General features: G+C 40.0%; 1 long non-coding RNA gene across 1 annotated transcript in view; it reads left to right on the plus strand.

Annotated features, from left to right (window-relative positions):
* LOC117283496 overlaps nt 1–14,373 on the plus strand; it is a 102,365-nt gene that overhangs the window by 84,365 nt on the left and 3,627 nt on the right. The window contains exon 2 of the long non-coding RNA XR_004514489.1: nt 10,968–11,077. This is a non-coding gene — a long non-coding RNA (uncharacterized LOC117283496). The remainder of the gene's footprint in view (nt 1–10,967; nt 11,078–14,373) is intronic.

Raw genomic sequence — 14,373 nt, forward strand, 5'->3', positions numbered from 1 at the left:
TAATAACAATAATAATAATAATAATACCAATAATAATTGGCATCTATTTCCACTTCTCATAAAAAATCAGTGCCATGGGAAGAAACTATTGCTTTCCTTTTTATGCATTCTATCAGATGCTTATATTTATTATATTTACTATATTGAACACTTTGTAATATGGTTTGATTTATAAACTGTAAGCTTATTAAGAAGAAAACTGTCACATTAGAGCCAGTGATATGTTGCTGTGAAATTTTCAAATCCCATACAGTACTGTATAGCATAGGATGGCATTTTCCTTCACATCAATAAGACAGCAGAGTTAAAAGTGACTTAATCCCTGCCTCTTGGGGTTATCTATATTAAAAGACAGGGTCCTTCAGATTTCATGAAAATACAAATAATGGAAATATTAGGCCTTAGGTTGTGTCTCCTATAATAAGCTAAAATTTAGCTGATCTACGCACATTCTTCCCTAACTCACCCTACGACAGATGCCAGAATTAGCAAGATGGCTGCTTGGCTTAGGTTTACCATCTGTTGTGAAGCTAATTGGTCTGGCTGTTTGAATAAATGAACCAAAGAATTCTAGAATTTTCTGGAAGTCATGGGACTCAGCGACAGTTCACCTTGACTCCATATTGACATATTTAAGCAAGTAGTATTTATCGAGCCCCCCTTCTATCCCTGTCCCTCTTTAGATTCTGGTACACAAAGGCAAGTGATGGAAAGTTCCTCTTCTTATCTAGCTCAAGTTCCATAAAGATAAGATGACATACAAAATAAGTACACACTGTAATTGATGTATAAATGGTTGTAAGGGAAAATAAGATTGAGCCTGTGGATGAAGAGGGACAGTAATCAGTGGAGTGGACGTGTCTCTGCGAAGGAGACCGTAACCAGGTACCCAAAGGAAGGGAGAAAGAGTTGGAGCATCTGTTCCTTTTGGAACTGGTGAGTGTTCCAAGCAGGAAACAGAAAAGCTATCAGAGAATTTAAGAAGCCAGTTTTCTTGATGTGTCCAAGGAATAGCAAAAGGGCCAGAGAAGCTGGACTGAACTGAGGGTGAGAAGAAACGTATGAATTAAAACAGAGAGGAAGCCAGGAAGTAGGACCAAAAGGCCCGAGCAAGGAGCATTTTGAGGTTGTCTCCGAGAGTGGCAGGAAGCCATCGAGGGGGGGATTTCGGCAGATGAATGAGCAGATGTGCTGTGTGATTTCCAGAGTCTTGGCAGGTGGGGGACTCTGGACTAGAGCCTGGCTTTGGTGGCAGTAGGAAGGGAACCCTTCGGTGGTCCACTTGGTCACAGCCGTGGTTTCAACTTGTGTGGTAGCAGGACAACTTGGTACAGAGAGTGATGTATCGAAAGCTTTAACTAAATTGTGTGTGGCAAGTCACACGAGAGCAATGAAACTTGTTTTAAATAAGCTGAGAACAGGTTGTGCCCTCTCATACTTTAATAAATGGGTCTCAGAACCCACAGACTTTTGAGAAACTTTCTGTAGTGCAAAAAAATTGAAGTGGCTTTATCCTTATTGTAGGATTGAGTGAGCACAACAAAGAAGTGCTGGACTTCAGAACACAATGAGAAACTGAATAAATTAATAAACACGTGGGCTCCTGCTGCCTCGATACTGTTTCTCATCCATGATTGTTTAGACTGCTCTATGGACTAAAGCACTTACCGCGGCTGACCGCAGCCCCCAACACGCACTGCATGATAAAATTATCCAAGGGATTGTTCATGCCGGTACCCACCCCTCCCCATAGAGTTTAAATCAGGGTCCTTATCATTGTGACCCTGCGTGTCAGTATTTTTTCATAGTTCCAAGGTGATTTTCATATTCAGTCAGCATTAAGAGCCTCTATTTTATACACATGGCATCACTTACAATGCCTAACAGTTTTACTCACTAATTGCCAGTTAGTAGTTCAGACACTAAGACTTCTAAAGTCTAAATTCTTGGAAGATAGCCAAGGTATGATGTTAATAGGGACAGATTTTTTTAAATGCCTGTTTATTTTCCTTCTGTCACTTCAAGGTTGGATCCCGACTTTGGGGACAATTGCTTGGACAATATTCAAAGAACAGGAGGGAAAAGACACGTCTTTAATCATTTTAAGTACATATATTCGGCCCTAAACATTTTCACTCACTCTTCCTCCATTACTTCCTGGATCATCACAGCTACTAAGCTGCAATTCTTTGCCGGTCAGTGTTTCCTGGTGTTCACTTGGTCTAAGTTTCTATCTAGTACAAATATTGAATATCTGACTGTGGTGAAACAACTTGCTTCCTGTTACAGATGTGAAATCTTCCTGTTTGGTAAGAATCACTATTAGGTGTAAGCAATACATGTGAAGCCAGAGGTTGGCTAGAGAAGCTAGTTTGCCAGAGGGGAAAGCAATAATGAAAGTCTCTGCCATTTACCCTGGTGAAAATACCCTTGCTCTGGTGATATTCCAGCTGCCAGTGTAATATCATTGACCATGGAGCTGAAAAGTTGAAATCAGTGAATATACATTGTTGAAATGTCATATAAGAGCACACCACTGAGGGCGGGGGATTTAGCTTAGTGGTTCTGCTGCCTGCCTTGCAAGCGAAAGGGCCCGAGTTTGATCCCTGGTACCAAAAAAAAAAAAAAAAAAAAACACCACTGAAAAGTAGTTCCACCACCCAATACGCATAAATATCATTGAGACTAAAAGTAATTATAAAATGTAATAAAAGTAAACAGGAAACGAGTTTTAATAAATTACCTTACTTTTATTACAATAATTTATTTCATTATGTTTAATTTTTTAGTAACAGTTGTATTTACCACCAGCTCTCAAAACTCCTCAAAATTTAACCATTGCTCCTAATGCTATTTTAGGCTCAAGTCAACACAGCACTACCTCTGACGCTGTTTGACACCCAAGGCTCCGGAGGGGCTGACAAAGCTGCAAGGATCAGTGGCAGCTGCCCCGGGTATCCAGGCAGGTACCCCATGAAGGTAGCAGCATGAAAGGTCAATCCTCAGAACCCACAGACCTCCTGGCACTCAAGAGTGTCTGCCCCTTCCAGTTGTAAAACAAACACAGATTTTCACTGAAATCAGTTAGAAAGGGTGACCCCCCTTCAGAAATGTGCTTTGTACATAGATTTAGATAAATATGCTTAAATTGAACTTGCAAGTTCTGAAGCATGGCACTGCCATCCAAATGCATGCATTTGGGGCTGCACTGTGAATATTTTGGTGTGGTCATATGATGGTTTAAATACAGTGTGGCCAATTCATCTGGAAACTCAAATGCCATTTATAAGCTATCTCTGAGCAGATACTCTGGTTGCTTCAAACTTAGAGCTGCATATTTGGAGCAAAACCGCCTAGGAAGTTGGCAATTTTTGCTAATTATCATTGGTTATCTTTTCTGTTTGTCATCATACTCTGTGGCAGTGGCACCAAAGATGTCAACACATCGCTGAAAGTAGAGGTTGTCGTAGCAAAGTGAAGACCATTATCTTCTAACTGGTAAAAGCTGAGCAATGAATTGGCCTGAATGCATTATTATGCTTTTTATGAAATAAAATATATCATTTATAATTTTTTTATTTGGAAGATGAGTTTCTTGAGTTATTTTCCATAGATCCAAAATAGAAGATTTTTTTATTTATTGCAGTGTATGTTTACTTCTATTACTGCACAATAGTGAGCTTTACTTATTCTACCAAATGGGAGATTGTGTTAACTTCACCATGAAGCTTCCTTGGATAGATTGTGCTGTTCTGACTGAGAGGCAAGGGCTACAGATCCTCAGTAGAACAGGTAATCAAGCACCTAAAGATAGTTCCAAGCACACCAGGGTCTAGAAATGCTATCTAAAATACTGAATAGATTCTGAAGCATAATAAAGATAGATGTGTTCATAGAAATTCAGGAAATAAATGGTGTCCTGCTTCAGTCTGTTTGCGGAATGACAATGAGTTTCCAAATTAACCTACTTTGTCATATGGATTGACAAGCAATTTTGTTCTAACCTCATTTTTTGAGTAGTTAGTTCTTACTGAAGCCTAACGACTAAGTTGAAAAAGAGTCATTCTTTTTTTCTGAAATGTATAAGAACCTTTCAATACATAGAGTAACTGAAAATTTTTTCAGGTGCCAAATACATCATTTTTCATATAAACGTAGAATTGATTATATCCAAGAATTTTAGGGGGGTTATAAAGTTACTTGACATCAGTTAAATAATTTGTGTAAATGGACACCCCTGACCTCCCCTTTGCAACAAAACTATTAACCTTTTAATTCGGTAACCTAGAGATTTCCATCTTACCGCTTCTGCCAATGAAACCAAGTGAACCAGTTCGGCCGAGCTCTCTGAGCCCAGGGCACAAAAGAGCTTCACCATGAATAGTGCCTCTCCTTGTACAGCAGCCCCTCTGGAGCCTCGGCCTTGTCTTTCACCTAATTTACCTCCACGCATTTTCTGGAGTTGATGACGATGGTGGAGTGCATCTGGGCTGGGAGCCTGGGGGTTGATCCGCACCGCTGCTGTCTTCTGCACTGAGCAAAATAACTTCTCCTGTGCTAAGTGGTTGTATGAATATATTGTGATATTTGGAGTTATTCATGGTTATCATCTTGAAGAGTGGTTTGGTTATAAAAAAAAACAATTTCTTAGAGAGGCCAGATGCAAATCAGGATGTTTTCTGCTTACTTACATTCTGTCTCTTTCGGAGTTCGGGGGACTCCGTCCCTGGGACTGAACATGATTCAAGAAAAACTTTCTTAGAGAGGCCAGATGCAAATCAGGATGTTTTCTACTTACTTACATTCTGTCTCTTTCGGAGTTCGGGGGACTCCGTCCCTGGGACTGAACATGATTCAGTAATGTTGTCGGTGGTGAAAGGGCATCTTGATTAAATGGTAATATGAAGAAAAAGCCCAATGTGTGACCTCTATATGGAATAGTTCCTTTCTATTAGTTCTCATTTTGGACATCTGATCTCAGAACACTTCCCAAACACTCCACAGGACTTGTTTGCACTTCACAGTTTTCTTAGTTTGCATGTTGGCGTGCCTGTTATCTTTCACAAGTCTTTTTTTACCCTTTACTTTAAAGTGGTTTCTTGGAGATTTTGTGGGGATTTGCATTTGCATGGTGACTTCTGGGTGAAATGGATTCCTTAGGGGTTGTGCTGCCATCAGTCATCCTGGAGTGTTTTGACATCAGCTGGACAAGCAGAAGGGCTGTTGTACAGGAGCAAAAGACTGATTATCTTCCTCTTAACCCCAGCCCCAATCTGTTTTCATATTTTAGGCATAAAATCTATAAAAAGTTATCTGGTGATTCTTAGCTATTTTCTTGCAATTTGGTTGGCAATTTAAAAAGTGGGAGTACATTTGGGTGATGACTTCATATTTCCAGTTTTTTTATTCATGTGTCTCCTGGCCTTCTGAAAGCACTGCGCCTCTTTAAGCCTCTATTATCTAGAAAGTGAGAGTGAAAATTACCTGTGAGAAATGGTCTGGGTATTATAAAGTGCTCTGCTAGTGCACATTTCCTTGGGTAAATCCCATTGCAGGGTTAAAGTATAAAGAAACAATGGAAGGAGAGGGTCTGTGTCCCTGCGCAGACACAGTTTGTATGTGGGTCGGTCCCTGTTCACGTATAATAGCCAGGACGGTGGCCCCTCTGGGACACAGCCATTCCCAGAGCACATTTCCTTTGGCTGCTACAGTTGTGGAACAAGGGAGATTTATCTCTGCCGGTAGATCTTAGACTATAGCATGGTCAGAATCATGACATAAACTGAATAAAGTACTAATCACTGGGCCTTGCCCCTGGAATTGTTGGTTCAGTGGGTCAGAATGAACGTGAGAAATAGTATTTTGAGAAAGCTCCACATTGAACTTGAAGCTGCTGGAGCAGGAAACACACTTCCCTAATAATTGAACTAGATCATAAATGAGAATCATGGTGATTGCATTTGGTCACTTGGTTAAAGTTGCAACTGTTTATCATGCCCAAAGAGGCTTTATTGTGGGTAGATGAGAGGAGGGTGCTTACTGATTGGGTCATTAAAATACAAAAGTCACCATGTAACTTACCACTAGAAACGTGTAATTGAGAGTTCAAAGTGAATTCAGAGTGAATCTGTATCACTTTCAAAACAAGACAACAGAAGCCGAGACAGGTGACAGAGAATTGGTAAAAAATACAAGGTAATTATAAAAATTATACAGACAGTACCGTATAAAAACAGGACTACAATGAACCACTCAGTGCTTTCTCCCCTCAGTGTTCCTTAGTCTAGACAGTGTCTTCATCCCCAGAGACAGCTGAAGAAAGAGGAAATTGAATTGGGCCCGGGAAGTTTCCAACACCCTTGCCTGTGCCTGTTTGTAGGACAGAGTCTCAGCCCCTTGAGGGGATTTCTCAGAGGGGGTTGTGATTCAGTCAGTCACATTGGCTCCAAGCAAGTAAGACGCTGCTTACATCAGTGGATATTTCTTTCTAATTATGCAGTTCTTAAAGACTCATTAATGTTGTCAAGAATCAATTAATTTCTCATTATTGTAGCCCAGGTTAATGGAGATGGTGAAGAAAAAGTCCACTTATCTTTGGTGTTTTGTTTCTGGATTTCCACTTGCCTGTAGTTAAAATCTCTGTTCCCCAAACCAGAGCTTCACCTGCCTAATTGCTCAGTTTCACTTGCTTCTCATTAATATGTAAATCAACTTGTTGGCATTCTAAGGGAAGGAGAAGGCACCTGCAGGGATACCCAAAGGTGTGATACCCAATTGCTTTGGGCAGTTTGTTGATGCAAATGCATGGACTGCTGCTCCTTTTCATCCACATCACACGGGAAGCTGCCTTCCGAGGTTTCTGGCAGTTGTATTTCTGCTGTCCTACAGAAGAAGATTAGTTTGTTACCCTTAAAAAAGAATCCATCAACTGGAGTCAAGTCCTTTGGTACAGGATCAGCAGGCACTGCCTGTCATTGAACCCCAACCAAAGAGCTGAAATGTGTTCTGGTAAAGATTGTACGTGCCAGGCTCAGAACTCGCTCCTCTTCCTAGAGCAACTAGTGATTTACACCCAGCAGCTGGTAAGGAATGCTGATTTCATTGTTTTACTCCACAACCAAGAGAGGCAATATACCTGGTTTAAAAAATATGTTGCAGTAAATTAAAAATGTGAAATATGTGTATATTTATATACATGGAAACATGTAAATGTGTTTTATACACAGCACACATGCAAACACACACACACACCTCCCTCAGACTCTGCAACAGAGATCCTTAGGTACCATTGCTGCTGATTTTCCTTCATGGATGTTGGTTCCAATCTGGCCCACGCTATTTAGAAAGTAGCTCAGTGCCCCCAATTTAAGTTCCTGAGACAGCTGGCCTGAAGCATTGCCATTTATAGCCAGCTGTGATATAATACAAAGCCTTAGAGTAGTGTAAAACCTTCTGGTGCCTCCAGGGGTCGCCATTAGTCCCACCCCCACCCCCTTACAGGGTTAACCCATTCAGAGAGTGGTATTCTAAAATGCTGTATTGCTGTTGATTTTGTCATTTTAAATCCATTCTCTTCACCCCAAATTCTGAGCCCCTGGTAAATGCAACTGAAAAACATCTTTTAGGCCTATCTATGATCATGGTATTATTTTAAAAAATGCATAGCGGCACTGTGATTGAAATAGATTACATTCATTTAACTTCTTTTTACCAATAATTAAAGACTAGAATGCTGAGGCATGAAATGATGGCACATGGTTCCCAGCAGTTCTGTGTGGACAAAGGGCAAATACCCTATGTCACTGTCTTCATGCAACCACTGCTGTCATTTTCAATAAATGTGAGTTGTTCCTTCCACATGCCGGAAACTGAGCCAAGCATTGAAGATGATATCAGGAGTAGAAAGTCATCTGTGATGTTCCAGGCATCAAAGGATTTATAATTTAGTTGAGTGAGCCCAGGACATAATTTACAATGCCCAGTGCAAAATGAAAAAATCAGGACTCTGCTTTCAAAAATTATTTTAAAAGCTAGCACACCATAGCAGTGTATAGATCTGAGAACAGGCCTCTTCTCCATGTGATAAGGCTCGTATGATCACCCAAGTCAGCGGGAGAAAAGTAAACGCGCATCTGAGCATTTCTGTGTGTTAGACATAACACACTGCCAAATGACCTCACTTAATCCTTGCAGTGGATTTGTCAGGTGGCTGTGTTGGCCACAGCTTATCAAAAAGGAAAGCCATGGAAGTGCTGGACAGAGTAGGAAGACTGGGTCACCATGGAGCCAGTGAGCGGATAGTGCTCAGTCCGTCCTTTGTTTAGAGCATGGAAGATGTGAATATGAAAATACACATCAGGGAGTGAGGTGATACATGCTAAGTGTCTTAGTAGTATGTTTGAAAGGGAAGACCTTCTCATCAATTGATATGGCTCCTAGTTGCTAGTCCGGGAGGGTGAAGAGCACACTGGGAGACATGGAGACAAAGTGAAAGTCGAGCTTTATTAAATGTAGGCCAACTAGTCCGAGTGTGCATGAGGGAGACTGGCCCTGTCCAGTGTCCAGTGCTTGGCAAAGGAGGAGATCTTCTCTCTCTGCAAGGTGGGGCTACAGACAAGGCACATTTGACATACATCCATTGGTCACAGACTTTATTTGTGAGCAGGTGGGCTCAGCTGTGGTATTAACTTATACATAATACTAGCAGCAAGCCTATGGAGTAGTTTAAAACATGAGGTTAGTGCTTCATTTGCATTCTGGCGAAATGACAGAACTGCTTTAGGGACAAAGACATTCCCAAGACCTGAAGTTGGCTCAGACCTATCCAGGCATTTGAGGCAGGGAGGCCTGGCCTTGCTGAACAAAAAAAGTTCGAGTAGGGAGTTGCCCCCACAGTAAGTCCAGCATTAACCATGAAGACAAAATTCCCCTTTCACATTCAGTAAGTATTCTAATCAATGATGGGTTTTTCAGCAAGGTAGCTCCTAAAAGATATGATGTAGTAAACTCTCTGAAAAATATAGCTATTGTGCTAAAATTAATTCATTCAATAAATGAGTCAAGCATAGGGAGGGAAGAGGTTGGTGACATTTCTTAATTTGACACTAACTACTAAATATAAAAGTATTATTATCTTTTTTTAGATGTTTTAAAACAGGGTCTTGCTCTAATTTAGGCTGGCCTTAAATTCACTATGTAGCCCAGGCTGACCTTGAACTTGCAGTGGTCCTCCTGCCTCAGCCTGCCAAGTGCTGGGATTACAGGTGTGCGCCACCAGGCCTGGCTGTTAGCATCATCATCATTTTTATTACTACTGCAGGCTTGGACAGCTCAGACAACCATCTTCCCCAGCCTAGGACACAAGGACCAGGGCTGAAGCAAAAATGCCCAACAGCAGCGTTACTAACAAGTGTGGATGCTTGGCCCCCAGAAACTCTCAGGGGTGGTCATTTCTTCTGCTCCCCGAAACCAAGCCCCAGTTTGCCAGGACAGAGAGAAGACAGGACTCATATCCTCCATATCCTAAGGTCCAAGTTGCCTCCCAAAGTTGTATTTCTTTCCTTTGTTGATTTGCTTTGTGAACACATAGTGGCTCCTACATGTGAGAATATCCATTCCCAACGCAGTGTTCTTGAACACACTCGAATCATATCAATTGTAGACTGGCACTTAGCAAGCGTTCCATTACCACGCTTGTCAGGCCTCGAGCACATAAGCACTGCATTTGATTAGAATACAGAAAGCAACAAAACTCTTACCATTTTATATTAATTTAAAACAACAAAGAAGTCGAATCTTATTTCTGAAGTTAGGGAGTCTTAAAATAAAGCAGTACCTAGAGCACATGCATTCTAAAGTGATGATTATATTGCACCTTGTGAAATGAAGAGGTAAGCTTGTGTCATCATGGAGTTTCAGATAAAACAGCACAGTGGCTGAAGTAGGATATAGAAGAGAGCTTCCGGGGACTAACACTGAAACAATATAAGCACCAAAATAAAAGAAACAATTGAAATATAACTCGAAGTATGAGATAAACAAGAGTCCATTGTGATATAAACAGATACACAAATAAATAATGGGGAATAGACACATCTCTGCAAAAAAGAATTTTAAACAATTGTTGTAAATGCTCCATTAAGGATGGAAAGCATAACTCCATTTCCCTCAACTTGAGCAGCGCATAGGACCTTCCTTCTAGAAAACGTCATATAGGGAAGGAAAAGAAAAGGGTAATTGTAATCTTTCTAGTAGAGAAATCTGACAGATATCCTAGCCAGATGGTTTGCTAAGATCGTAAGCATCTAGTACTCCTGGTGTGTGAGAAAAGCACACACTTTTGTGAACTTCCTTCCCCAAATTCATAACTCTCTAATACATAAGGGCTCTTCCACGAAAAATAGTACCACCCAGTACTTCTCAAACCTTCCAAGGTCATCAAAAGCAAGTTAAGTCTGACAAGCTGGCAGTCTGGACAAGCCTGAGGACCTAGGAAGCTAGGTGTAGCGTGAGGCCCTGAAGGGATCTTGGAATAAGGACATGAGGGAGATACAGGAAACCTGAGTAAAATATAGACTTTGGTTATGAAAATGATCTTAATAATCTTAGTCTGCCTCCCTCGCCACGGATATCTTCTTTGTAACCGATGAGTGTGAACTAAGGTGCAATCTGTGATCACAAGTCACATACATTTTGTCTCAAATTACTTTTCATTATCAGTAGTTTCTTGTATGAAAATATTTGGCTTGAGAAGATCATGTCAATTTTTTTCTGTAGAATGCCCCATTTTCCAAATTTGTTTTATCCTTTCCTTATGGTTTGGCATCTTTTTACTCTAATTTTAATTCAGATTGAAATGATTTTGTCAACATGAAAAAAATGTGATAGATCAAATGTTGGTGGTTGTTCCTTTAGAATAAGAAAAACAGATGATGCAGCCTTACCAGAGCTCTGTATCTTTCACACAGAATGTTGACCATCCTAACGTGGATAAAGCTTAAAGCCTGTTGGAATGGTGACCCAGCGATGGCCACTGTACAAACAGTTAATGTGGCAACTGCAACTGTGCCAAGAGGAGGTAACTGTAGCATGGTCCTTCCTGGTTGATATTGTGGACCAAAAGCTTATGCTTTGCAGTGAAATTGTACTACCCTGGAAGAGGGCTATCTCATAGAACACCATTTTCCAGGGTAAATTTTGAACAGATTTACCCTCCGGGTTATTTAAGAAGCTTTTGAGGTTAGAAAGTGAATATAAGATAACTACAATTTCAACAAATGGAAAAATGTAAAGTCCTCTTTAATTGTTCTTTCGATGCCATACAAATGTTACATGATTGTGGACAAAAATGTGGTTTGTAGGTCTAGAATTTTTTAATAGTGTGATTCATCCAAAGCTTCTTAACAACTTATCTCCATCTTTTATCCTAGTATATGTGCTCCATTTCTGCCCTACTAATTAAGAGAGTTGTATGAGACAATGATGTTGCTTGCCTGATACCATATGACTTGAAAACATTACTGTTTTTCTCTCCTCGTCAACACACATGTGTTTACAGGTCCTTTTTTATGTTAGTTACATTTCCGAGGGTGCATAATGGCCTCGACTTTTGCTCCAGTTACATCGGTGTATGTTTTTAATATTTGCCTACCTGATATTTCTCAATTTGGAAAAGAGCTATGCCATGCTGTGCCCAGTATCGTGCCCAGGGAAGCATGTATACAACAGTCATCCTGCACATTCTCCTCTGTCAGGAGATTGGTGAGTGCTTTGGTACCTGTGATCCAGGTTGGGTAGGGAGCATCTTGAAATACATATACTGTCTCTCAAAATCAATAATTTATTTATAGACATTAAGGACTTAACTTGGTGGTAAGGAAGAAATGCTTGTTTTCTGAAAAGCACAGTGACAGTGTTACTATACTACCCCCCCCAATTCCTTAGATAAAAGAGCTTCAGATACATGGAAGAATGTGGCCTAAGACCTGGTTTACACTACGTAAATATTAGCATACACCTGCCATTAGGACCAGATCCTAAAAAATTTATTTCAGTGGAGATGTAATACTAATTACCATGCTAGTGACTTCTGTATGAACTGTAGACAAAATACCATAAATAACACCATGTTCTGTAAAGAAGCCTTGCCTCTCTCTAAAGTTCACAGCTGTTCATCTAACTGTAGTTCATTAGAAGTGATGTATATTGTAAGAGTCTTCCTGAGGTCTTAGTTACCTGGTAGCAAGTGAGAGTGCTGATTTTCTTGCGGATATGTAAGATAAATCCTGCAGGTTGCAAGGCTGTCTGGTGAACATGAAGCATCCCATGGCGATGTAACCAATTTCCAGTTAAACTGCTTTCACTGGCTTCATGCTTAATATGAGTCTCACACTTACAAATAGGTTAGTATTAAATAGGATCACTTATAAGTCGGTGATTTAGATCTCAAAATAGATGTTTTTACCCATTGCATTTTATAAATAGTAGATAAACACAGTCAAGTGTAGACAGTTATGTTTGATTGCACTTACTAATATTAGTTTCCAAGATGGATTGTTGTGTTGTACAGAATTTGAAAATATGGAAAAGTAAAAACAAGAAAGTGAGGAAGTACAAAATCACTCGTATATAAAGTATCCAATCAAATATTTCCATCGTTTACATGAATTCGAGTTTACAAAATTCAAATCATTTCACATGTTTTTATTACTTCTTTTATTTTACAAATATTGTTGTTGTATACTTTGTATTTGTGGTCTTTGGATGTTTTTTTACAACACAGTCATATAATAACACAGAATTAAAGTTAGTGATGAGTGGCTCATAACAAATAACATCAAAGGTGATTTCAATGTTCTTTGTCCTCCATAAGCCTTGCTAAGAAGTCAACAGTTAAACATTTAAGTGCTCTCTTGCATATAAAGCACCATTTTTCTCTTGCCACTTTCAACTTTGACGTTCTCTTTATCTCCTCCTGTTTCTCCCACCCTCCCTCTCTCCATGGCTCCTTCTCTCCCTCTCCATCCCTTTCAGTGGTTATGATGTGACTGTATTCTCCTTGACTTTCCTGCTTCTGGCTCACTGAAATTCTTGGATCTATAAGTCAATGAGTGTTGACATTCTTTCAACCTAATGGTCATTATTTCCCCCAAGTGATTGCTTTGTCTTTTTCTGCCTCTCACTTGTCCTCTGGAACTCCAATTGCATCAACTTAAACCAATCAATATGGTTGCAATTTTCTGAGGTTTTGTACAGTTCTAAAAATCATGTTCCCTTTGTTTTAAAATTAAACAGTTGCTATTAACATATTGTCAGAGTCATTGATCATTTTTTACTATACCTAATCATATATCTAATCATTATCTGATGATAATGATTTTTATTGTAATTTTCAGTGCTTTTAGTGTTATCTCTATGTTGACATGTCCTGTCTGTTCACTTGAAGACCATGTTTTGTTTTGTTTTTTAATTCCTTAAGCATATTTTTACCAGCTGCTTTGAAAACCTTGTCATACCTAACATCTGGGATCCCTTGGACTAATTTTCTACTCATTTTATTTATTTTTCTGAATGCAGGTCACTTCTCATTTGCATATTTGGTGTCTTGGTTGAATCTTTTTATTTTAAGTAATGCAGTGTAGTGGCAATGTGTACTGTTACGATGTCATATGGAGACATTTTAGGCTTTTATTTATTTGTCTGTCTCGATGGGTAATTAGTTTGCTAAAGCCAAGCTATATATTTGTTTACACAGTGTGCAGCAGTTGATCCACGGCTCAGTTCTTCAGTGGCACGCTGCTGCTTTCATATTCTGGCCCTGTGTGGGCTCTTCAATGTCCCTCCAGGCCGTTACCAGCCAGTGACACACAGATTTATGCAGAGGTACAGGCATTCTTCCCAAGTCCTCTTGCACCCTGGCTGCTTCTCTCATAGATTTTAGCAGCATTGCTGTCCTTGAGCTTTGTCCTGTGGGTTAAAACCACCATGTTTCCTTCCCATCAGAGTACAGGTGGAGAATTGCCATGAGTCATAGAGAGGTATTAACTTTCAGTCGTCACCTGGTGAATCTGCCTCATAAGAATAGATTTCTGTCTCATCCTTACCGTTCTTGTCTCCTCCCTCAGCTGTCCTACATGTGGAACTTTGTGAACAGCAAGGGCAATGGGAAGAGCTTCTACTCAGATTTTATGTCTCATCTTTTGTTTCTGGGATCCCCCAAGTTTCCAGCTGTTTGGCCAGTCTTAAACACTACACTCAGACCCTAGGCTGATGAGTGCCCACCACAGGGATTGCAGGGGAGCAGGACTTGCCCTCCCATAAAAGTCTGCAAGCTTGTACTTCTTATCTACGTTAATTGTAGTCTTCCAAGGCTCA

This window comes from Fukomys damarensis, unplaced genomic scaffold (assembly GCF_012274545.1).
Source record: "Fukomys damarensis isolate Sample0158 unplaced genomic scaffold, DMR_v1.0_HiC HiC_scaffold_4, whole genome shotgun sequence".
In the NCBI taxonomy this organism is placed as follows: Eukaryota; Metazoa; Chordata; class Mammalia; order Rodentia; family Bathyergidae; genus Fukomys; species Fukomys damarensis.